Below are 27,585 nucleotides of genomic sequence, written 5' to 3' on the forward strand. Positions count from 1 at the left end.
AAACGTTCAAGTTTTGACTTATAGTGACTGAAATATAAATATACATGTTAATACAGCAACAGCAACAGTAACAGTAATCGTTACGCAAATCTGGAAAAACATACTCAATAAAAAAAAAACTAACGTGTGTGTTAGTGTACATACGAATGATGACCATTGGTATGCAACGCGCAAGAAACGCAAACTTGTGAAGCAATATCGGTTCCCAACTATTATCAAAGCATTCGTTTGAAGTTTATACAGAGTATATATATATATACACACACACACAGATACATGTTGGTATCTACTATATATGTATATCGATAATGATCGTTCAAGTGAGGTTTGCTTTCCTATGAAATCGAGCGTGTCGGCCGAAGTCAACTGGAATCAGAATCACCTTGGCCCGCTTGCGGACCCCTTTTTCTTCTTCCATTTGATTCTCTCGTTCATTCGCTCACTCACACATACAACTATTCATGTATTCGTGTATATATGTATATATATTCGTATTATAGATCAAACTACTATCCACATATTTACGACGATGTTTAAGATGATCTCGTTTATTTCGACAAAAAATTAAAAAAAAATAAAAATTAATAAATATTTCATAACGTGCACAGGAAAAAAATTGAAAAAAAAAAACAGAATGGTTGCTTCTTTCTCGTTTAAAAAAAAAAAAACATAACCTCGTATAACCCAGGTTTCATTTTTATTCGAATAAATCGACGATCTTATAATGTACGTCCTCGTTCCTTTTTTTTTCCTCTTCTTTTTTTTTTCTAGAAACGACGAAATGAAAAATAAAAAACCAGACATTTAAAGATAAATCGTTTCAATGATATTTCAAATGATATATAACAGATGTACAACTTTGCTTCCGCAATTTTTTCTATAAGCCATCTGTAGGAACATAACGGAAGCAAAGTTGTACATTTAATATATATTACAATTTTGTGCTTATTATGTTTATCTTAAATTAGATATACAGGAAAGCAAATGGGACGAGGGTCAAATACGAAAAAGGGTTAAATAATGTTTATAAAAAAAATAATAATAAGTCGACGAGAAATTAGTTGAAATATAAGGAAAATGGTAAAGCTTTATACATATATATATATAGATGATGTATATACATTAAGGGATGTTATATATGCAACATCTGAACGTTAGGGCTCTTACTACTACTACTACTACTACTACTACTACTACTACTACTCTTCATGCGTTTAGATGAGTTTAGAAATTAGTTGAAGCAAACAAACTAACAGACTTTACAACTGGCATGTCTCGTCTCGTCTTGTCGTTTCAGAAAAATTTGTTTTCTAAAAAAGATTGCATACATATTATAATATGCATGTTTATCTCTGTATCTATGTGTATATGTGTATGCATGTATAAGTATAATATAATAAACGTAATTTAAAAAGACCCTGAAAATAATACGTCCTGTATATATATACATGTTATGCACTTTTAAAGAATCAACTCTCTAAGAGATCTCCACCCCCTCCCCCACACCCCTTGCTTCTCCTCTTAACTGTAGGAATCCTCTTTCTACCTTGTTTGTCGCATAGAAATTTTTACATTACAAAAGTACACGTACCGTTTTCGTCTCGTCTCGTACCTTAACTCCGTTCGTTCTCTCTCTTAACGAATAGAAAATTTTTCCTAAGTAAAAAACGCATGCCGAGAAAATATCACTTTGCTCTTTTACTTTACAACCAACAACAAAAAGAAAAATAGAAAAAGATAAAAAAACAAAATGTAAATTATTGCTTGCAATATATAAGCAGTCAAGTTTATGTGTATGCATAAACACATGCACACAACACTTGCACATAATACATACACACATCACATGCATACTATACATGCATACTATACATGCATACTATACATGCATACTACACATGCATAATACACATGCACGCATATAACACATGCATACAACATGCATGCACGCAGAATGCCTTTCACGGTCGTTTTCAAAAGTTGTCGGACCTTGGTTAAATTTGTTTCTTTATATATGTATAATAATTAAAAAGAAAAATGAATAAAACCAAACAATAAGACATTTCTCAGCAAGTGCATAGAAACGTTTGTATTTGTGAATTAAAAAAAAAGAAATATATGTGCAGATCACACGTGTTAAAAGTGAAATCAACAGCTTTGCTTGTGAGAAAAGTGAGTAATCTAGCGGCCAGTCAAAGAACTAACTTAAAAACATAAGTTTTTACACTAGACTGGTCAACACTAGACAGGTGTAGTATCGAGATGATGTAAGTCAACGCTTCGTAGTATGCAGTCACCCACATATACAGACACATATAGCTATATTCTGTACACACATATAGCTACATTCTAACACACTCAATAGCTATCTGTCTCATTCTCTCGCAGGCTCAATCCAATATGTTTGTCTCTTTTTGAAACGTGACTGTTTCATCGCCGCGTTACATTGCCGCGTTACATTTTTTCAAATCACCCCCATTCTTAAGAAGTTCTCACTTCAAAAAAGCAAAGTAAACAACCCAAGCAATTGTTAAACTCACAAATTGTTAAATGTTTTACAGAATAAGGTTTGGGATGGGAGTGATGAGTAAAAATTTGCAATAGTGTAATGAGATAGAAAAAAAAATGAATCCCCTCCCCAACCCTGTAATTTGTAATCGAGTACTATTTATCTTCAAAGTTCTGTATAAAACGTTTCAATTGAAAAACTTTGTTGTATGAAACAATGGAAAAAAAAATAAAATAAAAGAAAAAAAATATTTAATAAAAAACATTACGTTATTTCGTTGTACCTATCTGTCATGACAAAACGGAAAACGCAAACGCGATTAAAAACGTATTTTTCTCTTTTCCTGTTTGGATGGAACGTGAGATCTATAATAAATAAAAAAAAAATAAAATAAAGAGATAAAGAAAACAAAAAAAAGAAATAAAAAACCAACATAAGAGGAAAATGTCAGATGATCGTTTCCGCAAGAACAAATACTACGAACAACGCGTATGTGTGTGAATGTGTGTATTTCAAAAATGATTACACAGCTTTTCTCTTACTTTTATCCTCTTCCTCGAATCGTTTGATTATTACGATGACGAAGCTGATATATACGACGTTTACAACATTTAACTCAAACTCCAATGGGTAAGAATGTATCTCGATTAAAAATAGATTAAAATAAAAGATAGTATCATCTTTTTAATCCGTAATATAACGGATAACAACGTATATTAAATAAATAAATGATTCGAGAGGTGCACATTTATTACATTGAAAAAAATGTATGTATAATAAAATCAATAAATAATATAAATATAATTAAATAATATTAATTTATAAAATACATCATATTAAAAAAAATTTAATATTAATTATATATTTAAATTTATAATAATATTAATTTAAAATTTATTAAATATTTATTTAGAATTGCTTAATATTAAAACAAGATATGCCATAATATAATATATATATATATATTATATTTGATCAAGAGTCTGGTTACGTCGAGTTTTTGTTTCTCGTCCGATCATCGAAGTCAAGCAGGTTCTGATTATGATCAATAAATGGATGGGTGACCTGCCGTGGTTGTTTGTTGTTTTGATCTCTTATAATACTTATATTATATTTTTATTATATAATTATATACAATATATTAATATTATTATAAATAATATATTATAATTAATATATATATAAGGTTAATAATTAAATAAATTAATATAATTATATTATAAATATATAACATAATATATTATAATTATTGCGATATACTAATGTTAATAATTATATATACTATATTATAATTATATATATATCAAACATAATAATTATATTATAATTATTTATATACTAATATTAATAATTATATATACTATATTATAATATATATATATCAAACATTATAATTATTTATATGCTAATATTAATAATTATATAATATATATATTATGAATAGAACAAGAAAAAATAGAACCAAAAAAAAATTGTAATTATAAATAAAAATAAAAAAACCACAGACGAGTAGTTCTCACGTCACGTGGTAGAATCCTAAAAAAAATTCTAAATACAAAAAATGATTAATTGATCTAAACGAATGGCAGATTTGTTTTTCTTTTTAACGCTTCTTTTTTTAAACGCAACGCAACGATACCAAGTAGAAAAATGAAAAGAAAAATAAGTTGGTAAAAATAAATGCGAAAGATACGCGCGTTAATTGAAAGAATACGTGTGAAATAAATAGAAAAAAAAACTAAAAAAGGGAGGGGGTAGTATAGCGCAGCAGCAGCAGTAGCAGAAAAAACGTTTAAACGGGATATAAAGAAATATTAGGTGTTTTTAAACGTGTTGATGATAAATCCGTGGTGCGTTAGAATCGTGACCATGCTCCTCCTCCCCCTTCCCCTCATCCTCCTATCCAGATTTTTCTTCATAATACCCAAGTAATAATTTCGGACGACTACGACGATTATGTGTAATACCCGATTCATCTAAAACCCTAACACACATAGCACACATCAACGAAAAAATACTATGAACGTTGCTAGATGAATAAAAAGGGGTAATGGAATTGGTTAGCAGAAAAATAAAAGACAAAAAACAAATAAAAAGACAATAAAGTTGATATTTCGTTAAAATTTGTATTCCTCTATGTGTGTATATATGTCTTGTATGTTTTTGAAAACATTACACGCGTTGGATTTCGATCCTAACCTAAAAAAAAAATCGAAAAAAATCGAAATAAAGGTGTTATAACAAATGAGGTTCAAATTAACGAAGTTTTCAAGTGTTATAAGTTATAATTCGTGGGAACACTTTTATTCGCGACAAATAAAAGAAAGAAATAAAGAAAGGAACCAGTATCTATGATAAAAACTATCCTGATTGCGCTATTTAACACCTACAAGAGAGAAATCTTCCAGAATAAGAAAGAAAAAAAATAGAAAAGAAAATGAAAGAATAAAAAAAAAGAGGACACGAGAGCAAGGGGCAGAGGGTAGGAGGCTGTGGGGGATAAAATATTACGAAGGGGTTGTTCTTGAAAGAAAGAAATGTAGCTAATTACTTAGAATATACTCCCGCGTAGCCGCCATTATTATAGTCTTCTTTTAAAAGAAGCTACTACTACTATTATTATTATTATTATTATTATTACTATTACTGCAAACCCCACCTTGGCATGCACCACCGTGGCAACTCGATACATCATTTTTAGACTTGAAACTATCATATGTTCTACGAAATTACGTCGTTACTGTAGAAACTTTCCAGATTCTCTGCTACCGTGCCGAAAGAAAAGCCGCGAAGTCAGAAGAAGAGAGGAAATGATGGTTTAAAAAACAAAATAAAAATGAAAGAAAAGTTTAGCAGTAGTATTTTATATCTTTTACCAAGTAACAGCACCAGCAGCAAGTAGCAAACCCCCTATATCGCATTCCCATAACCTTAATTTAGTGTCCACCATTAAACGGATCGATAGTTTAAGAAAATAATGGAACTATTTAATCTAAAACTCTACAAGTTTTTAGTTACTCCTTATGATTTACTATTATTTAAGTCATCGATGTGTTTTTTTTTTTAAATCAATTTAACCTAAACATGGTTAACGTGTTAAATGTAATTGAGGAGGGGACATGTTTAAGACAAATTTATTGATTTTAATTATCTTAAACATGTTTATAAATCTTCTTTTATAATTCTATATCTACCTACACTTACTCATTCTCTCGTTGATTACTTAAATTACTTAAATGAATCAATAAATGCCATTTAGGATAATATGTCATCTCTGAGAGATTGATGATCATAATAATAAATCATCTAGCGTAATCATTACAACGTAAGCAAATCAAAATAATTATTAATTGTTTATATTACAACGTGTTTATAAATGAAACTATTTTTATTAACAAACATATCACACTATGTAAAAAAAAATAAAAATAATAATTTAATTACATTAGTGTAACCATTTATTGAACATTTTATCCCAACTGTTTTATTCACCTAAATAAAATGGAAATATAAACCTATAAATATACGTATGCAATTATTGCAATATTTTAAGATGGGAATAAAAACTATCCCAACATGTGCATTTACGGTGCATCAAAACTATGGCAAGCAAGGACAGTTTTGATGAAACCTTGCCTGAAAGAATTTAACCTAAAAAGATATAAAAATGTTCTAAAACGTAACAAAGAAAAAAAAAAGAACACGCGTATAGATCCAACATTCTCGATGACCTTCGAATCGCTAAACCTCACGTAAATGTGTGTCACATACGTGCAAACACACATACCATCACAGGTATCACTTTAACAAGACAAATTGTAAGATTGTCAATGCTGAAAGATAAAAAAGACAATTATTGTGACTAACCTGTCCATGATTATCAAATCCATGTTTCTCAGCAATCTCAGCAGCAGCATCGGATCCTTCCGGTATGTGAACCGCGAACTGATTCGAGTAAATTGGCACGGGCCTTGCACGAGGACGTGGCTGGGGCTGAGGATGAGGATTGGGGGAGGCATCTGCTTCTGCTTTTGACTTTATCGGTAAACCGACCACCACCAGCAGGAAACACACCAAGGTCACTCTGACGATCATCTCGTCGTCGTAGTTGTCCTCGTCGTTGTCGTCGTCGTCGTTGTTGGTTGTTTAACCGTTGACGTACGAGAGGAACTAACCGCGCGACACGCCGCCGGACACGGACAAGGGACAATTACGAGAGTAACACGACGACCGACTCACACTAGTTGGATAAAGACAAAGAGAGAGAGAGAGAAGGCGAGAAAGAGAGAGAGGATGGGTTGGTTGGGAAGGGATTGGTTGAGTCAACCAGACAGACAGACGGTCAGTCAGAAAACTGGCTCAAAAAGAGTGTATGAGTGAGACAGAAAATATACCCGAATTGAGGGGGGAGAGAGAGAGAGAGAGAGAGAGAAACAACTTGATTTTCTCTCCACTCCTCAAATATCTATCTCTATTTCTATATCTGTCTCTCTCTCTCTCTCTCCCTCTCTCTTTCGTTTACCACTCTATCTATCTTTGTCACACAACCCCGAGATATTTTCAATTTCGATATTATCGAAATTGTTTCAAGGATCGACACACACACGGTTTTTTTTTTTTTTAAGTTTGTAACAAACGAAATTACGATAACTTTAATTTACTTTTTCTTTCTTTTTTCACGTGACACGCGAATAAAAAAACAACACTCGATGACGATGACGATCTTTTGGTTTGTTGTTGTTGTTTTGTTGTTGTTTCTTTAAACAACAAATTTCTTCAATTTCTTCAACGTTGACGTAAAGATGTCTCCTTGAGAGATTGTGATTCGTTGATGGATGGTAATAAAATATTGAATAATCAATAGATGTATATATGTGTTATCCCGACGTTATTTTTCTTCTTAGTGAGGAGAAGATATATTTATTTATTCCAAAAAAAAAAAAACTCGAACGAATTGAAAAATTACTCCGTCGAAAGATTTTGATAACACGCGCGTGTTTCTTCCTTCCTGTGTATTCTTCTTTTCCTTGTTTTTGGTGGGGTGTCGGGTTCTTTTTCAACGGCTTATCTGAAACAGGAAACGAAGGAAAACCGCAGATTAGCGATGTAAACTCTTGAAAAACCGCAACATGAAAATCAAGAAGATAGCACTCGATTTCTATTTAGCAATTTTTTGTTCGTTTTTTTTTTTTAAGAATGAGAAACGCATAATTGTTTATTTCTTTTATTTATATCAATAATATTTCAATATTCATTCATTTTATTATTTGTTTATATCCTAAATCACACTCCCATTCCCCTTCCACTTCCTCTTTCATTTCCCCTTCTACTTCCAATTCCTCCCCTTCCACTGGCATTTCCCCTTCCCTTGGCTGTTCGTTCATTCGTCGAATAAGATTTTGTCGTTGTTTTAATATTTATTATTACGTTTTCAACGTACTATTCCTTCCTTTTAACAAATTCGAATGATAAAAGGAAATATCCGCTAAATTTCGGGCGTGTTCGCCCCTGTTCGTTTATTTAAACAAAAAGAAAAAAAATCACAAATAAACTTTAAACCAATATAAAAAGAAATTAATAAAAATACCCAACATATTTTTTCTCTACCCCTCACTCTTCCACAACCAACCAACCAACCCCCTCCCTATCAAACATTCGTTCCTCCTGGCACAAGCTTGACGGCTTGTATAAATTGAGTTTTTCGACGTGTCGTTCGTATGTTATTTCCCCCTTCTCTCTACCCCTACCCTCATACCTTCGTATGTCCCACCCTTCCAAAAAAAAAAATAGAAACGTTACGTGTGAGTATTAAAATTTACGTACAACCTTTTCTCGCGAATGACACTTCGATGATATTAATTTGATGAAAAAAACAAAAAAATTGCAGATGAATCTAACAGGATGACGATGAAATACACACACATGCAGATGAAAGTTGTTTACAGGGTCGTAAAAAATAGGACTCGATCCAATTAGAGATCAAAATTCTTAGGAGTTTTATTTTTATGACATGAAACGTTAACATTGAATCCAACTACCTTGATATTATAAAAACATGATTAAAACGTAATCTCATACGTAGATGCAAGTTTAATTAGCAATGACAGAAGTGTACGAAGGAAGGTTTACAAGTTCTATTGGAGGACACATATGCAATAGGAAGACAGTAATAAATGTTTGCTAATAATGTAACGTGTTAACAATCATCGAGGCCTATATATATATATATGTGTGCGTTGTTGATAGTTAAGATTAAATTTTCAAATGTCCATTCTCTCAGTTTCTCGCTCTGACAAACACACATACATCCACGCATAAATCTACACATGCACACACGAATACGTAACACTTATATGGAAACGTGGGAGGTTAGAGGAGGGGTAGAGAGAGAGGAAAATAAACCTTGGTAAACCATTGGTTGTGGAGACTGCAGTAGTGTTCGATCCACGGGTATAAACTCGTCACCCAACGCATTTCATAATGTATTCCGTTCCCATTTTCTCTGTATTTACCGAAATGTTGTACCGTACTTGGAATAGCTTAGGCATATGCTAATCTTTCTCTCTCATACTCTCTTGTCTCATCACCATCACCATCATCATCATCATCATCATCATAATCACTGATTTTCGATAGTTACAACGTTCTCCTAGGTTAATTAATAGCTTTCGATGTATAAATCATTGGTTTCGTGGTTGATAATCATCCGATCGTGTGTATGTGCATATGTGTGAAAATAAACGATAAGCCTGATAGTTCAGAATTCGTAGCAAAGTACAGAACCATCCCCACCACTCCCACACTACCCCCACCACCACCACCACGACCACCCACGGCTTAACGCACTCGTACTTTCGACGATCGGGGAAAGGGATCTCTGGCGTAAAACAGAAAAGGGGAGGAGGAAGTTTAATGGAGTCAGTAGGAAACGAGCTGGATAGATACACGGATAGATAGATAGATAGATAGATAGATAGATAGATAGATAGATAGATAGATAGATAGATAGATAGATAGATAGATAGATAGATAGATCGATAGATGGTTATAGATAAAGAGAAAGAGAGATGGAAAATGTGAGAAGGTAGAAACTAAAGGGTGAGAGAGAGAGAGAGAGAGAAAGAGAGAAAGGGTTTTAATGCACTCGTCGAAACTCTGGGAAAGCATCAAACGAGACGCGTACGAATATAGTACATATGATATGTATGATATGTATGATATGTGTGTGTGTGTAAATGTGTATATATGTTGCTTACCAATGTAAGCTCGAGATGATCCAGTTTTCGATCAAATGAGAGACAAACTCTCTCCATGCTAGATGCAATATACGTATTTCCTTCCTCTTCAAAGTTTCACGATTTCCCCCTTGATTCGTGTATGGAAGATAAAGAGGCAGCTAAATGAACGCAAGCAGAGATGTCATTCCTGATAATGAATTACGTTGATATAGCGAAACAACCGAGATTATAGCAAATCCTATAATCAAACATCATCTTTCTACCCGAAACGTTGGATACATATTTATATTATTATACAAGATCTTTCCAAATACGTGAACGTAATATGATTGGTTGCCTAGGTGAGTGGGTGAGTCGGTTGGTTGGTTGCCTGAGTTTGGTTAAATGACATCAGGACAATTATTTTTAAACATTTGATTGCTATGAACGCATATATTTGCTTTCGTTAAAACTTGGTTTCCATATTGATCATTGATTTTAATTTTATCATATAAAAATTATATAAAAGATACAAAACCATTAATTAATAATATCAATTAATCTAAAACAGTTGCATTAATAATAAATAATTGCATCCTTACAATTCAACATTACAGTTAAAAATATTCAACACACAAACACGAGTTATAAGATTATTCGCAATAATATTTTGAGACACCCTGTATATTAAAACGCAAAAAAAAAATCCTTTTATATACCAAAGTTAAATATTTATAAGTTTATTTTTAGATTACATTTTGACGGAGGAATAACATTTAAATGAGTACGAACAAGTTCAACTCTCGTATCACTCTCGATGGTTCATCATTTTTCGTTCGACATGTGAAAAGGAAGGGGTAGGGTGGAATGGGGGGGGAGGAGGGGAGTAGGAGTAGTATCATACATATACATAGTTAGTATCGATTCGTTAATAGAATATTTCAATCAATTGGATAAACGTTTGACATCGTTTTTCAATATATATATATATATATATTTCTCATCGATTAATACATGACCGTCATTTTGAACGTTTTATACTGGATGTGATATCGAATTTCATTGGGAACGATTTACAGTTATTTTTCTCATCAATAGTTATTAAACGTTACGTATGTGTAACCATTTACACATAAACGTAGTATACGGTCAATTAAAGTGAGTTTTCGTCTCGTTTGAAATGTCATAATTTAAATATAACCACGATGATTGAAAGATAAATATTACCATTTGAGAGTAGTGGGGAGGAAGAGCGAAGTGGTGGGGAGAAATAGCACAGTGGAGGGGAGAAAAAACGGTGAAGAGGGGGAAAGGTTTCCCGCTTGTTTTTTTTTTTTAACGCCAAACTTGCAGACAATTTTTTGATTCATATTTGTTTCTTTTTTTTTTTTTTTTTTTTAATGTTAAATTATTTTCAATACTTTTTTTGCTACGATCACACATTTTTGTTATTTTTCCCCCCGAAATTAAATCGCGCAATTTATTTTCAACGATGATTGGCGCCAAATCTTATTTCAACTAATCTATGTAAACACGCGTGAAACAAATCATTGATCGAAATTGTTATATATATTTGTTTATTCACCGATGTTACATCCAATTTAAAATATAAAAGCTCACGGAAAAAGACAAAAAAAAACACAATTTTGTCAATGACTCTTAATTAAATTTTTCGGGAGAAAAAAACAAAAGAGGAAAGAACAATATTCGATTTAATGCGATCAATTTGAACGGCATATTGGGGATTCTCGAGTGAAAGGAGGTCAATGGTTGGTGAAAAACAGGCAAAAAGCTACTCGAGGCGAGTACTTAGGTATGAATGTACCATCGGACGAGTACACCCATCCCAACCAAACCCAGCCTATCTCGAATTAGTTGAAACTTTCCCCGTAAAATCGGCCTAACATGCAAAACTACCGTTCCTTTTGCAAACTACCTATACATACATATATATATATTACCCCGTAACGAACTAGGCAAATTTAAACAAAACAAAACAAAAATACACAATTGTTACATCGAACAACCGGAAATATGTGTTCGATCTACAATAAACTTCTTTTATTTATCCTCCTACTCTTCTATTTTTTTTTTTTTATTTCTTTTTTTCATCATTCAATTACCTAACCAAATATACGAATATAGAAAATCAACGATAGACGGACGCAGTTGAACGAACCACCGAGTCGGCAATTACGAAAGGGTTTAAAACCTATTTCCCAGAGAGCAAGATGTCGCAATTTTTATTTGCATGGTTACGTCGAAAAATAAATAAAAAAAAAAAAAAAAGAAAAAAACAAGTGTGACCGAGGTAACATAAAAAAAGAAAAAGTAGAATTCTTTTTTTTTTTTCAACGTTACGCTGAAAAACTTTTCAACTCGACCAAAACGTGTGTACACCCCTATGCGTGTATTTTTATTTACATGTAATTTTCTCTCTTTCTCTCTCTCACATACACACACACACACACACACACACACACACAGAGACACAATGTAATATTACATATGCATTTATGTTATTTGAGCTGGCGCATTTGTAAACGCGTATAAAACGTGTAACTTCGCGAAAACGATAAATTGATATCCCCCCCACCATCTGTAGGGAAAAAAAAAGTCAAAAGTAAATCTTTTCCTGGAACGAATAAAAGAGTGGGTGTTATCCTAGAGGAATTTCGTTAACATATATTTGAAAAAGGTATTAAAGGGATAGAACAACGTTTTCTAGGTAGAAATCGAAACGACAAACCCGTCAACAGCCTGTTCGTTCGTTCGTTCGTTCGTTCGTTCATTCATTCGTTTGACTTTAAATGTTAGGAAATGAAGATATTATGTTCCTGATATCACACACACATTGAACTATTCAAAATCGGAAATCTCTCGGAATCATCGGAATCATCGGAATCTCTGTCTGTCTCTCTCTCTCTTTCTCTCTTTAAGGTATTGACAATATCTACGTTGCATTAATTGAAGATAAACGAATAGGAATAGACATTTATTGAAAAGGAATTCTAATTAGCTGATAAATCATTCGTAAGATTCGCATTAATTATAATATAATACGAACGGTTAGGATGAATTTTTTAATCGAAAAAAAAGATTTGCTAAAGTAATGATAGTAGATGATTGAACACGTTGAAGATAAAAATGTTCATTGAAAATTTTCCAACGTTTATTTTAATTGAGTCGTTTTCGAGGATATTTCTATCTTTTATATGAATACAAAGAAAAAGAAGAAAAAATATCGTAACGAATTAATTACATCAATCTAGGGTTGTGTCAGAGTTGCGTCAGGATTTTCCGAGAAGTTTTTGCTGATTTTAATATGAAATGAAACGCATTTAAGCTGTTTTTTTTGGTATATATTTATTAAATTATATAATAATATTAATAATAATGAAATAATTAATTGTATTAGGTTAGTAACTGTGAAATGTCTGATTACTCGGATTATTTTCATCTCGAAATCAGACATTTCATATTTAATGACCTAATATATAAACTTATATAAACTTATATAAATTATATATAAGTATCATTATATATAAATATCAATCTTTTTTAGGAGTAACATAACATAAACATTGCATTTTTAAGGTTATGTAGGAAAAAAAACAAGTATTCAATTCTTTTCGTTATATTTTATTTTCTGGAAAGGAAAACTCTATTCAGGGAATACAAGAAAAGATTAGGAAGGCCCATAAAACCACAAACAAACCTAAGAATTATCGGGAAATATTGGTGCAATAAAGATCCTTTGTGCAGTGTCGGGACCCTTTGAAGAATTTCGGATTTCTATGTAAACATATGCGATATACCATAAAAAGAGTTAACTTCCGATGTTCTAGATCAAGTTTCCACTACCAAAAAAAAACATAGGCTGTCCCCAACGGTTGACTATAGGGGTTGTACCCTTTTGCTACTGGTCAAAAGGATTCGTAATCCCCTTCCCTCCCCAAAAAGGTGTAGCTAAATTCTAATATAAATATGTAGAAAGAAGTAAGAAAATGTCCTTAGGGCTCAGTCTGTATCTGTCCTTAGTCTTCAGTCCTCATTTAGTCCGTCTGTATCTGTCTGTGTGTTATCTGTTATTCTGCAAATCAATCAGTCGGTCTTATATTTGTAACCCTTTTGTATTCTGTACTTTCGTAACCACGTAACTTTTTGTAAACTTAGGTAAATACCGCTCGAAATCATATAATCATAATTTAATAAACTATATTATATCATCTTCAGTTTTATATTTCTCTCTGTCTGTGAAACCCCACACAGTTAACTTAAAGAATTTCATTTATGCTAATTTTTTCAGGTTTTTTTTTTTTAACCAAAAGAACTTTACGCCATCTACCGAAAATCACCACGAACTTCAGAGTACAATCTAATACAAAAGAACTCCGTGTTATACATTCCAAAACTCCTTCTACTTTTTTTCTTAATTATAAAGGGTGTACAAGAAGCAGCAGCAGCAACAGAAGAAGAAGAAGAAGAATAAGAAGAAGAAAAAAAGAAAAAAGAAAAATAAAAGAAAAGTCGTGCGTGTAGTCTGCTTAATTAAACGGTTTTGAGTGACGTGTATACACTTTACTTACTTACTCGAGCAGCTATTAAAGTTCGACGATGTGTAACTTCAAAGAAGAAACATGATATAACGTATGATATACGATAACGAACGAGAAAAACCATACAGAGAAAAAAACCAAGAGAGAAAAAATGAGAATGTGAGAGATAGATGAATAAAAAACGGATAAAAGATACAATAAAAGAAGAAGAAGAAGAAGAAGAAGAAAGTACGAGAGAGAGATTAGCTGACATAAGTACAGTTACGCAGTGCTATTTAATAGACACTCTTTCTGTTAATAGACTACTATATCACACTTGATATTGATGACGTCAGAACGACCTCAAAGGTTATTTTTAGTTTAGACGTTATGCGAATTGTTGATAATTTCGTATTTGTCGTGGCTAGGAAACATGAGACATATATATATATATATGTATATGGTGAAAAAAGAGATAGATAAATAGATACAGGATAGAGAAAGAAAGAGAGAGAGAGAGAGAGAGTATATGAAAGGGAGAGAACGAGGTAGGAAGGTGGAGGGGATGATAAGAAGAAATTGCGCAGCGTTTCAATGTGCAAAAAGTTTGAATAACCGTCCTTCTCGGTTCAGAAATTGTGCGAATTTCCGTTTGAACGTATAAAACATTAGCAAAAGAGAATGAGAATGAGAATGAGAGAGAAAGAGAGAGAGAAAGAGAGAGAGAGAGAGAGAGAGGTGAATAAACTCTTGTCGTACGTCATGAAACGAAGCGAGTAGTATATATATATGTATATTCGAATAAAACGCGTTATCTACCATTTACGGTGTGACACGTGGACCATGAGAATTTCTGTCACGTGCCATCCAACTCGCAATAACCCATACGGTTGGTTGGTCGGTGAGATGGGATGGAATGGGATGGGCATACCTTACCGAAATTATAAAACCCCTCCTGGACGACTGGAAGAGGGAAGGGGGGCTGGCTGGTTATGGGCAAGTCGACTAAATTAGCATAGCAAATTTCGAGGCCATTTTAAAGAGAAATCGTAAAGAACCTTTTTTTTTTTTTTTTGTTGAGATTATTTCGAATTGTAATGGTATAAAATTCTTTTTAAAAATGAAGTTGGAATTTTTGTGGGGGATTGGTATTTAAGTTTTATGGTTTTATAGTGTTTTTAAAAATAAAAATTATGAATATTTATAGGAAATAATATTAATGGTAGAAAAAAAATGTATGTAAAAATATTGATCAAATAAATAATACAATAAAATATAATTGTATAAATAATAATAATAATAATAATAATAATTGGAAAAATGTGTAAATAAAATGATAACTATAATAGATAATATACTAGATGTGTGATAACTATAATAAAATATATTAAACTAATTTAAACTAATGAAAAGAGAGGGAAAATAATAAAATGGTTGCGTTAACCTAACCCTCATAAACTTGGTTGAAGTGTTAAAGCTGTTTTTATTTATTAATAATTTAATTTATTAATTAGAATAACATAAATTGTTTTATAATATAGATGATAATTATAGTAGTATATATTAAATTAATTTAAACTAATAAAAAGAGGAAAATAATAAAATGGTGGCCTTAACCTAAACCTCATAAACTTGGTTGAAGTGTTAAAGCTGTTTTTATTTATTAATAATTTAATTTATTAATTAGAATAACATAAATTGTTTTATAATATAGATGATAATTATAGCAAAATATATTAAACTAGTTGGAACTAATGAAAAGAGTAAAAAGAATAAAATGGTTGCGTTAACATAACCTCCCACACTTAATCAAAGTGTTTCGTATAAATATTAATAATAATTACAAACATTTAATAATAAGAATAAAATTAATTTGTTTATAATAAATGATATAACCATAGAAGAATATATTAAACTAATGAAACTAATGAAAAGAATGAAAAAGGATCAAATGGTTGCGTTAACACAACCCCATTCTCACTTGATAAAAGTGTTAAAGTTATTTGTAATTTTTCTTTTTTTTTAACTTGATTTTTTTTTCTTCATCCACCGTTTAGCCATTAACATTTGGGGTTTTTTCCCACGAGATTATTCGGCTAACTGTTAACTAATTAATAATAATCGTCGTGCATATCGTCGTGCTGCGAATTGCTTCGACAAAGTTTCTTTTAACTAAACCCCCCACCCCACCCCTAATTAGGATTATTAATTAAAGAAAGAGCCACCACCACACCACTACGAAAGGGGTGGAGGGGGTTAGTAGAAAATCTCAGGGATCTTTCGGTAATCGGCCTTTTTGTCTGTAGGTCCGAGTAATAGTAGTTGTAATAGTAATTTGGGATGGCCATTCTCGATGGCCCAATTAGTAAGCGTGATTACGTGGAAAACCAGTGAAAATCCGCGAATAAGGGATGATACTTTTATACGAACGCTAACTATACTTTTTTCCCCTATTTTCTCTCTCTTTTTTCTTCTACTCAAAGGTAGGGGTAGAAGGGCTAGGCTAATCCCTTTGTGATCCTGAACTGGACTGGATATTCTATACCTACCCATATACTTTTTCTTTTTATTTTCATTCCATTTTCTTTCATTTCCGATCTTTTCATTGTTCCCATTGTTTAAAGGAATTTGGATAAAAGCAGAACAAAAAAATATAATAAATTTTGGAAACACATGGAATATGAAGGGGTGAGGATGGAGGGGGATACATAATTGTACAAATTGTAGGACTGAAACTAAAAATAAAAAGTAAAAATTAAAATGAATCAGAAATATATATAAAAGGGTGCATATATGCTACTCATATATTAGGGGGTTAGATTATTAAAGAATTAATTGGAATATTATTTTTATAAGTTAAACATATCGTTTGTAAATTAAAATTGGCGTTGTATAACCAAAAGAAATGTTAATTGCATTGCATTCATTTTATAATTAATATTTAATAATTTTAATATAATTTTTTTTTAATGTTTCTATATAAAACATAAAATTTGAATATTATTTTTATTATGTGTGTGTGTGTGTGTGTATTATTTTTTATATAATTATATTTATATTTATTTTATTGTAAATATATTATTATTTTATACAATTATATTTATATTTATTTTATATTTTATATTTTATATTTATTGTATATTATTATTTTATACAATTATATTTATATTTATTTTATTGTATATTTTATTGTATATATTATGTATATATTATTTCCATACAAAAACATAATTTAATATTATTTTATTAATTCATTCATAATTTCTTCGTAATCTAATGTAATTTCAATCGATAAGTTTATTACTACTTTCCTAATAAATAATCAAACTAGGATAAGAACGATAAACGATAAACGGGTTGAGATATGTGAGCTGAATTTTAAAGAGTATTGCAAATTGAGTTAATAGAAAAGTTTCCTAACATTTTACAGTTGTACTGCAAGATCGATTTAACAGACATATATATAGATATATATATATATATATATATATATATATATACAGCAGAAAATGACGAACAAGGATAAACTCGTAAAAAGAGATTTCTTTACGAAGATGATGATGCACTCTCTTTCCTAATGCAATTTACGTTTACAACCTAAGTGGTACGTGAACATATATATATATATATACGAAATATTCATGGGTGCCATACGTTTTTATAGATTTCAACGAGTGAAATGGATGAGTAGTTCTTTCAATGATTAAAATAATCTTTGATAATCATGCTCCTACACCTGTTGTAATTTTTGAAGTGAAAACTTCTTTAGAACGGGAGATGATTTGAAAAAAGCGAACGAAAATCCATGGTAACGGGCAACGAAACGATGAAACGGTTGCGGTACTAAAAAGAGAAAACGAGACAGACATATGCACATCTATAGGATTTAGCCTAAGAGAGAATGAGATAGATGACAGTATGCATTTGTTTCTTATTATCTCGGTTTCCTCTTTATGCGCTGCTTCGTAGTCCCCACTCCTGGCTACTAAGTGTTGTATATGTGTGTGTTTGTGTGCGACTGCATACTACGAAACGTAGACTCATCTTAACTCAATCCTACATATTCAAAAACTAAGTTTCGAGAGAATGAGACGAATAAAAAAATATCTGGTGTAGGATAATTGTATTCTCTTCTTATTTAGTATCGCGGCCGTTTCATCGCCTCCCACCGCTCCGTTACATAGCCGCCTACCGCTCCGTTACATTTTTTCAAATAACACCCATTCTAAAGAAGTTTTCACTTCAATATAAGTTAGTTCTTCGACTGGCCACTAGACTATCCACATTTCTCACAAGCAAAGCTGTTTTTTTTTTATAATAAATAAACCCTACAATTATCTTACTCCTGATACTCTGCATTTGACTCATTCTCTCGAAGCGAAGGTTTTAAGAAGGTTTCACTTCTAACACGTGTGATCTGCACACATTTTTTATTCTTTTTTTTTTTCATGAAACAGATCGTCAATTAGGAAATGAAACAACAAAAAAAAGAAAAATTAAAAAATTGGTAGAATGTAAGAAAAGTACCCCTAGTTTTCGTAAAGACCTTTTTTTACTTCTCCTTCTTTTTTCTTATATGTAAGGAGACAAATTACTGAAGAATGACTTGAGGAAATATAATATATAAGGATTTACATATATTCTCTCTCTCTCTCTCTTTCTCTCTCTCTCTCTCTATCTAACTCTTGAACAATCGACTTTTAATATTGGTTCTTCTTCAGTTCACCGAATAAAATGATGCGAGTATGTATTCCGTTGGCGAAAAATTCGCTTCTTCTTCAAAACTTCCGGAAGGGTAAAAAAGGGGGAAAAAAATAAGAAAAAAAAAAAAGAGAGAGAGAGAGAGAGAGAACGGAGGAAGCGGAGAAGAAAGTTAAGAGCACTTTAACGATATATAAAATCACTTCTCGTCCTAGTCGGAAAAACTTTTGAGAGAGAGCAAGAGAGAGAGAGAGAGAGGGAGGATGCTTCAGCGCACGTGCCAGTCGAATTTTCTTCTTCATCCTCATCCTCATCCTTATCCTCATCTTCAGACTCAGACTCATCCTCGTTTTCGTTTTCGTCCTCGTTTTAGTTGTTATCCGAAATGAATTAACGATTCAACGATTATCATGATGATAATAATGATAATAATAATGATGATAAATAATCAAATAAAAATATCCTGGTACAATTGATAGATTTGTATAATTAATTGGAAAATTTACCTCAAAAAAAAAAAAAAAGAAAAAGAAAAGAAAATAAAAATTAAATATATCTAAATGTTTAATTAAACAAAAGTGTATATAATTTACATTAATATATTTATATTACATTTTATTTTATCCCTTAAAGTGCACACTTGGTAAAAGTTAGTTAAAGTGTAGTGTGGGTGTTTGACACCCCAACGTGTTTGAACGCGTCTCCTGAAGCCGCTATTTAATATTTAGAGCTCGCAATTTTTTTAAAAGTACTTTGATACATCTTTTTAAAATAGAATAGGTTTTATATATCCATCTGAATTAACACTAGATGGCACTAGACAAATAACCCATTTTTTCGAATTCAGTATCGTTTTCGAGAAATCAAAAATTTGTTAAGGTGTTAAACAACCCATGTGCACACATACACACTCTTTAAGGGTTATATTATATATACATATATATATTTTAGTTTATATATAATATAATATAAGTATAATATAAATATAAATATAAATAATATAAATATAGTTTATATATTTAGATTATATATAAAATATTTAATTTTTTTGTTTACTTTATTTATTTTATTTTATTTTAAATATAAAATAATATTTTCTATTTATTATTATATATGATTAAAATATAAATAAAAAAAATATAAATATAAGTTTGATATTTAGTTTATATATATATGTGTAGTTCAATTGTATATAAATTGATGAATATATATAGTATAATTATATATACATTAAACTAATAAATATGCATGATACCATACATACAAACTAACTCATGTACACGTATATTTTTGTCTGTTACAATCTAGGAAGTGAAACGTTACAACACATGTGTATATGCTATAAATAAAATTCGTTTCATCTTTTAATTCCTCATTTAATATGTCCTCCAGACAAATAATAATTATAATAACATATTATATATTTTGATGATCTATGAATAATAAAATACTTGTTTTATAATGAAATACACATACACGGCAAATAAAAAAAAAAAAAACCCAGAACTAATATTCTTTTTACTTTAATATATTTATTATGTATTAAACAATATTCTTCATTCGTATTGCTGTATAACATAATTAATCAAATCGTATCGTTATTCTAATAACTTATTAATATTTATCATATACAAATATCATATACAAATATGGCATACAGTTTAAAGACAACTAAATTCGTTGTAAATATTTTCGGTGAAAGTTATACGAAAGAATTTCGAAATCGAACTATGATATCGTATAATTATTGGATTCATTATTTCGTAAATGTATCTTCTTCTTTCAAAAGAGAATCAATAAAATTAAATAAAATAAAAATAAATTAAAAAAGGAGAGAAAAGATTTGTTTCTAAATATTTCAGTGCCAAAGATCGATGATTTTTATGCGAGTTTAACGCTGAAGACTGTAAAAGAACTAGAATACAACATTAAAAACAAAAACATGAATAAAAAAAATGTGCACAAAAAAAAAAATTGTGTCCGAACGAATGAACGAACGAGCGAGGTAGTTTGGCGAAAAATCACAGATAAATTATCTAATTTATCCGACAGTAGGGGGTGGTGGAATGAGGTGGGAGGTGGATAAACGACGCGTAACATTGCCTTGAATATACGGAAAAAAAAACATATGGCTAGTAGTGTTGGCCACGGTGGTGTCGTGTTAAACTCGACCATAAACTCGCTCTTACTCTCCACCATCCCACTCACCCCTTTCTCTTTCTATTTTATACTACATCCAACACTTTCGCAGCATGCTGCTTTTTCTTCTGTATTTTTTATTATTATTATTATTTTTCTACTAGAATTCAGAATGTGCCTAATACTGGAAGAACTTTGGTCGTCCGGAATAAAATTATGGGAAGGGGTCAATAACTTTAGGTATATATTTAGGATCAATCATAAACCAGAGGAATGAAATAAACGAAGAATTTAAGAAAAGAATCAATTTAGCCAATGTCAATAAATTACTCAGGTTGCTGTCTAGGTGCTTCAAAATTAGGATATACAGGACAATCATCCTACCAGTAGTCCTTTATGGTATCGAAACGTGGTGTCACTTACGTTACGGGCCCAAAAGAAATTGAGGGCTTTTCGAAAATAAAGTTGTTTCGTAAAATGTTCGATGCAAAACGCGATGAGGAAACGGATGAATGGAGAAAAACCCCCGATAACGTAGAAGTACACCGATTGTACAACAAAACCGAACATCATTAACGTCGTAAGATGGGCAGGTCACGTTGGGTGCATGGGGGTGGATCGAACGGTGCATAAAATACTGATCGATATACCGAACGGGAAAAGACCACTGGGTAGACCGAGACGTAGATGGGAGGACAATATTATTTCGGGATCTTAAAGAAAATGGGCTACGAAGGCCGCGAATGGACGGGGTCAAGCTCAGGGACTGAGAACACTGGCGGGATTTGGTATTTGCGGCTAATGAACTTTCGAGTTCCTAATGCCAATTAATAACAGTTATTATTTTTAAAAAAGAAAGAGAAAGGAATGAGACAGTCAGAGAGAGAGAGAGTGAATTTAACAAAGGATAGTAAGAGAAATTAGGTAAATATATATAACACGTTAGAACGTGAGAGGCTAAATCGAGAAATTCCGTTTCCTACATTGTAAAGCGTAATTACGTATATCACAAGTCACGTTGTTGTGAGGAGGTTTCAATGGGGAGGAAAATAACATAAATGAAACAGAGAGAGAGTTAGAGAAAAAAAGAGAGACATATAGAGACTGAAAGTTTCAAAAATTACATTAACATGACTAAACATTTTCTAGCAATTGATCAAAGACATTAACATTTACTCAAAAAGTAATCGACTATTTTCTCAATGATAAAATGATTGGTTTTTTTTTGGTCATACTTACAATCAATTATAAAATATTTGAATTCTTAACCCTTTGGTTACATTTGACGTATTAGTACGTCCTGTATTTGTTTAGGTAAAGATTCACATGACGTTCTGATACGTCATTGAAACTGAGACGAGGATTAATTAGTTCATTCTCTGGTTTATTTCAAAGTAATATATAAGTAATTTTAATATTATTATATATGTAATATTAACCCTTTGCACTCGGTTGTCTCACCGTATGAGACATCAAAGTTTATTAGTGATTACGAGGAATGAAATTATTTCAGCACAACTTTTTGCTGACATGCATGTTTACCTGATGTTTTCTCTTAAAATAGCACAAGACATCGAATCAAAATATAATCAAATAACAAAGATATATGAAAAAAAATGTCAACGGGTTTTGTGTTCTAAGAGAATACGAGACGCGTGCTTACGACGGTCCGAAAACTTTTTGGCGAAACTTGAGAAGAACGATAAGAAGAATTTGTAGAAGAAAGGTTTTTATAGAAACATATCTCGCATTTTTATAGTGAGATTTATAATGTACAAAGAAATATTATCAAATAGTAACACATTTCAAATACAATGGGGAACGTGTTCGCTTTTTGTTCAATTGCAACGCTATTACACACATACATTCTCTTGGTAAATAAGTTCTTTTGATAAAAGTTCTTTAGGTAAATATGTTCCTTGATGTCTACAGATTAATATAAGTTCAATATCATTAGAATCTGTTACTTGGTTCCAAAGTTATACGAAATAATACGAGGGTCTGTAAATGTGCCGTTTTTGCCGCGAAGTCGCGCAAAGTTGCTGCTAACCAGCGTCGAAAGTCGTGCAAAGTGCAAAGGGTTAAAATTTAAATTATTATAATATTTCAAAATAATTTTTGAACAAATCTTTACCCAAAGAATTAATGCAAATATTTAATGCGATAAAACTAAAGTTTTCTCAATGATAAAAGAATTGTTTTATTTTTTTTTATTTCCTTTTTTTGATCATACTTACAATCAAAAGTATCTTTAATCTTAAACAAAGATGATTATTATTTATCGAACAAATGAACAAATTAAATACATAAAAAAAAAACAAGGAAGATAAAGTATAATAATAATCGTATAAAAATTTAATGTCATAGATAAACTGCAACGAGTTTAAAAGTCGTATATTTAAAATATATAAGAGTATAACTTGAGAGATGTGTTCGACAATTCTTTTTCATTTTTAATGACCATCTCATAGATCATCGTTATAAAAGAGATAGAAAAAAAAAATAGAAAAAAAAAAATAGAAATAAAGTCTCTCTTTATATAAAAGAAGATCGAACGTATTTATTATTTATTCGTGTATGTAACCGAGAGGAAAACTTGTTGCATCGACTTGTTCTTCTTTTGTATATGCGTTATATGTATTTGTGCATATATATATATATACATCTATGCACATACGTGCATATTCTCTTCTTGTATACCATACGTGTTTCTCTGTCATACGCGTAAACGCGTGACTGCTCTTAAAAAAATCATCGTCATAGTCATCATCATCATCATCATCATCATCATCATCATCATCATCATCATCATCATCATCATCATCATCATCATCATGATCATCATCATAGTCGTCGGCACTCATGTGAACACGCACGCACCACGCGTCACATTTCCTTTTTTTCTTCCTCCCCCGCCCCTTTCCCTCCTATCGTTCATTAACCTTTTTCTCGTGTCGTCTATCTTTCAAACTTTTTAAATGTTTAATTTAAATGGATAATAATTTTAAACTGTTTGAATAAAATTTAACGTTCTCTCGACAAATTGTTGAAACATAAAAACTGTTGTCGACAGTTCTGAGATTTACGTATTTTAATTTTTTTTTTTTTTTTTTTTTTACTAATACCAGTTAACTGATACAGATAAAAATAATAATATTAATAATAATATTAATAATAAATATAAAATATATATTATATTATATATTATATTATATTATGTATATTATAAATAATAATATTATTATAATATTATTAATAATATTTTTATTAATTAATAATAATAATAATAATATTATATATATATAATATACATTTTTTTTATCATCATTCATTTGATCCATATTTTCTTAATTATTACTTAATAATAATAATATCTTTTTAATAAACAAAATTTCTATTTTTACTAATTTTTGAATAAACCAAAATAATCATTGAGACAATATTAATTTTTAATAAACAAAAAAAAAATCGATCAATACATCGAAAAAAAAGATGAAAAACACTTTCTTACGTTCAAATTTCGCGCCACACAAATGAAGAATTTAATTTAAAAAATGCGAACTAATTTTGCGAGGGAAACGTGATATTAATTGGACGAAAGATAAAACGAATGAAATAGAATTAATATCTAAATCATATTTGTTGACAAGATGATTTCTAATGAAAAGGGAAAGATCGAGAACGACGTGACCTTTCGACGAAGAGAAATTTGAGATTATTTTATCGGTACGCGTATTTACTTGCGATTAATGGAACATGTCATCTATCTTTCTCTTTTCATCAAACTCATGCTCCTCTCTCTCTCTCTGTCTCTCTCTCTCTCTCTCTGTCTCTCTGTCTCTCTGTGTTTCTTTCTCCTTTCTAACGAGTCTTCATACAAGGGAAATTTTAATCTCCAAATCTTTTTTATATACAACGTGAGATAAAAGTAATTGCACAAAAATATCATAAGATTTGAATGAATTATAAAAGTTACAAGTCATTCGAGTATGTTAAACATCAACACCTTCAATAATGTTTCATCATTTTTTTAAATTATCAATTAACATTAGATATACCAGACCAGTCATTTTGTCTGGTCGGGCCATTTTAATTCAAAATTTCTACTTCGATTTTTGTAAATAATTAAGCGTTTTTTTTTATTTAAAAACATCTATAAATCCACATTTATCTATTAAAATTATTTTTAAACATTTTTTTATAATTTTTTAAGAGTAAATAAAAACTAGAAGCCTTTAAAAAGCATTTTTTTTTTTATACATCAATCATTTTGACTAGTGTGGTAGAAAATGGTGGTATATCTACTTTTTAAACGACTTAAGTAATTGACTTAAAATCTAATTAATTATCATCAATTAAAACAATTTATGTGAACAACAAGTGTAAGTGTAGAAAATTAATATTAAAAAAAGGTTAAACACAAATAAATAAATAAATAAATAAATAAATAAAAAGAAAAATAGTTTCTTTAAAGTTATTTGAGGGGAAAGTAACTTTTATCTCACATCGATGATAATCCATTAAGTTACCTAAGTATAAATGTGCATGTATAAGTAATATACAAGTATTGTGAACGTATTTAATACGATTCCAATCGTATACATATATATAAAAGAGAAAGTCATCGTATCGAATTATAGTACTTAGAATTGGTGAGAGAATAAAAAACGTGATTGTAATAAAACGTATTGGTTTTGCTTTACACATATAATATGCACAGTTAAAATAGAAACTAAAATTATACGAAAAGAAGATGAATAAACGGAAGTATATTGGAAAGGAACAGAGAGGTGGAAAGAAAAAGAAGAAGAAAAGAAGAAAAAACGTGGAAGGCACGAAAGTGGAGAAGTGAAGGAAAGAAAAGGAGGTTAAATCGTGACATGAACGAACTTACCTCTTTGATATAGTTCGTGCGAGATTGTAGTGGACGTATCCCACGGCGAATTTCACATCGGTCGAGAGGTACTTCAGAACAAAATATACGTGGAGAGAAAGAGAGAGAAATAGAAGGTAAAAATTCAAGAGAAGAAGAAGAAGAAGAAGAAGAAAAAAAACCAACGTACGTATATGTGTAAGTGTGTATATATTTATATATGTGATAAATTTGTATGCGTGCAAGATTTGAGAGATCCTATCCCTCAGCGTTGTTTCTTCGTGGCATGTTTTGCGTATTATGACCTTGTTCTCTCGTCTCTTCTTCAAATCCGAACACGATTTTTTTTACACGGATGTCGACGATGACAGCAACAACAACACATGTATATGCGTGTGTTGTGTGTATATATGTTATGTGTACACGCGTATATTTTATTTTCTCTCTCTCTCTTTCTTTTTTTCTTGCGTTTGTTTATCGTTGATAATATCTCACTGAAATTTTTCACACGAATTTTCTTCCTTCCTTATTCGATAAAACGAAGCACGAGAGCATTAGCCATACGCACTCACCCGAAGTAGAGAAACCAAGAGTGTCAAAAGGAAACATAAAAAAAAAAGTTAGAACGAGGACACGCGAGAGCGAAAGAGACGCGAAGACGGAAAAGCAGGACTCTACCGAACACTCCGACCACCGCAGGCCAAGTGTAGCACCGCACTGACTGACGACTACTTCTCGCACCGTTCACCAAGGCGATAAACAAACTCGCCTCCTCTCCGCCCCTCCCTCGAGCCCCACTCCACTCTCTCGCACGCTCCCGTCGCCACCGGCTCTTCTCCTCCTTTTTCTCCCCACCACCTTCCACATTGCAACTACCCCCCCACGACACCATACACCTCCCACTCCTCCTACTCCTTCGCAACTCTTCCTCGTACTTGCAAAATCGTGCGCGCGCGGCGCTACCGTCCCCACCACGCTTTTTCTATCTCTATCGCTATCTCTCTTCCACTCTTATCAATAGTACCGCTTCTCTGCTACTGAATGACGCGTTCACCACTGTTCAAACACAACATTCATGCTTATCATTGATAAATGTAGATCTTTCGCAATTTTTTTACCTACTTCGATAACGTCCCTCAATCCGTGGTCAACAAACCCTTTCGTGATACGTCCCAAAAGAATTGTCACTCGTGATGGGATTAACTGTATCGTATTATTCACCCTAACCTCTTTCTCGAATACACTAACTACTGTGCATCATGTTTTGAGCCGACGACGCTCTGCGTTCTCGCCGCTGATTCGTCGTCGATAGCACCATCTCACGGACGATTCTTGCGATCTCTCGCGGGCTTTTCTTGAATTATCTTCTTTAATTTTGCTCTTTCGTTAATAAAGATCTTGATGTGGTTGTAACTGAAAATTTTTAATATTTTTGATTATCTTATTTCCAAAAAAAAACATGATTTACATTTAAATAGCACAGAAAATACACAATTAAAAAACTATTAATACATTCGTAAATTTATTTATTCAACAGAGCAACTATTATCTTAGTTAGCACCGGAACCACCAGTGGACAATAGAAAATAGAATACTGTATTTTTTGAT

General features: G+C 31.3%; 1 long non-coding RNA gene across 3 annotated transcripts in view; it reads right to left on the bottom strand.

The window, feature by feature from the left end:
- The window catches only part of LOC107065811 (uncharacterized), a 181,978-nt gene extending 154,683 nt beyond the window's left edge, over positions 1-27,295 (bottom strand). The window contains exons 1-3 of one of the 3 annotated variants that reach the window (XR_001475646.2): positions 27,100-27,295; positions 25,999-27,033; positions 6,376-7,577 (exon numbers count right to left, since the gene is read on the bottom strand). This is a non-coding gene — a long non-coding RNA (uncharacterized LOC107065811). Of the gene's footprint in view, positions 1-6,375; positions 7,578-25,998 lie in introns of those variants that run through there. The other 2 variants (XR_016177736.1, XR_016177737.1) reach the window with 2 other exon arrangements.
- Between the last annotated feature and the right edge of the window lie 290 nt (positions 27,296-27,585).

The sequence above is a fragment of the Polistes dominula genome, unplaced genomic scaffold (genome assembly GCF_049000335.1).
Source record: "Polistes dominula isolate Pdom_NZ unplaced genomic scaffold, Pdom_raw_medaka contig_19, whole genome shotgun sequence".
Lineage (NCBI taxonomy): Eukaryota > Metazoa > Arthropoda > Insecta > Hymenoptera > Vespidae > Polistes > Polistes dominula.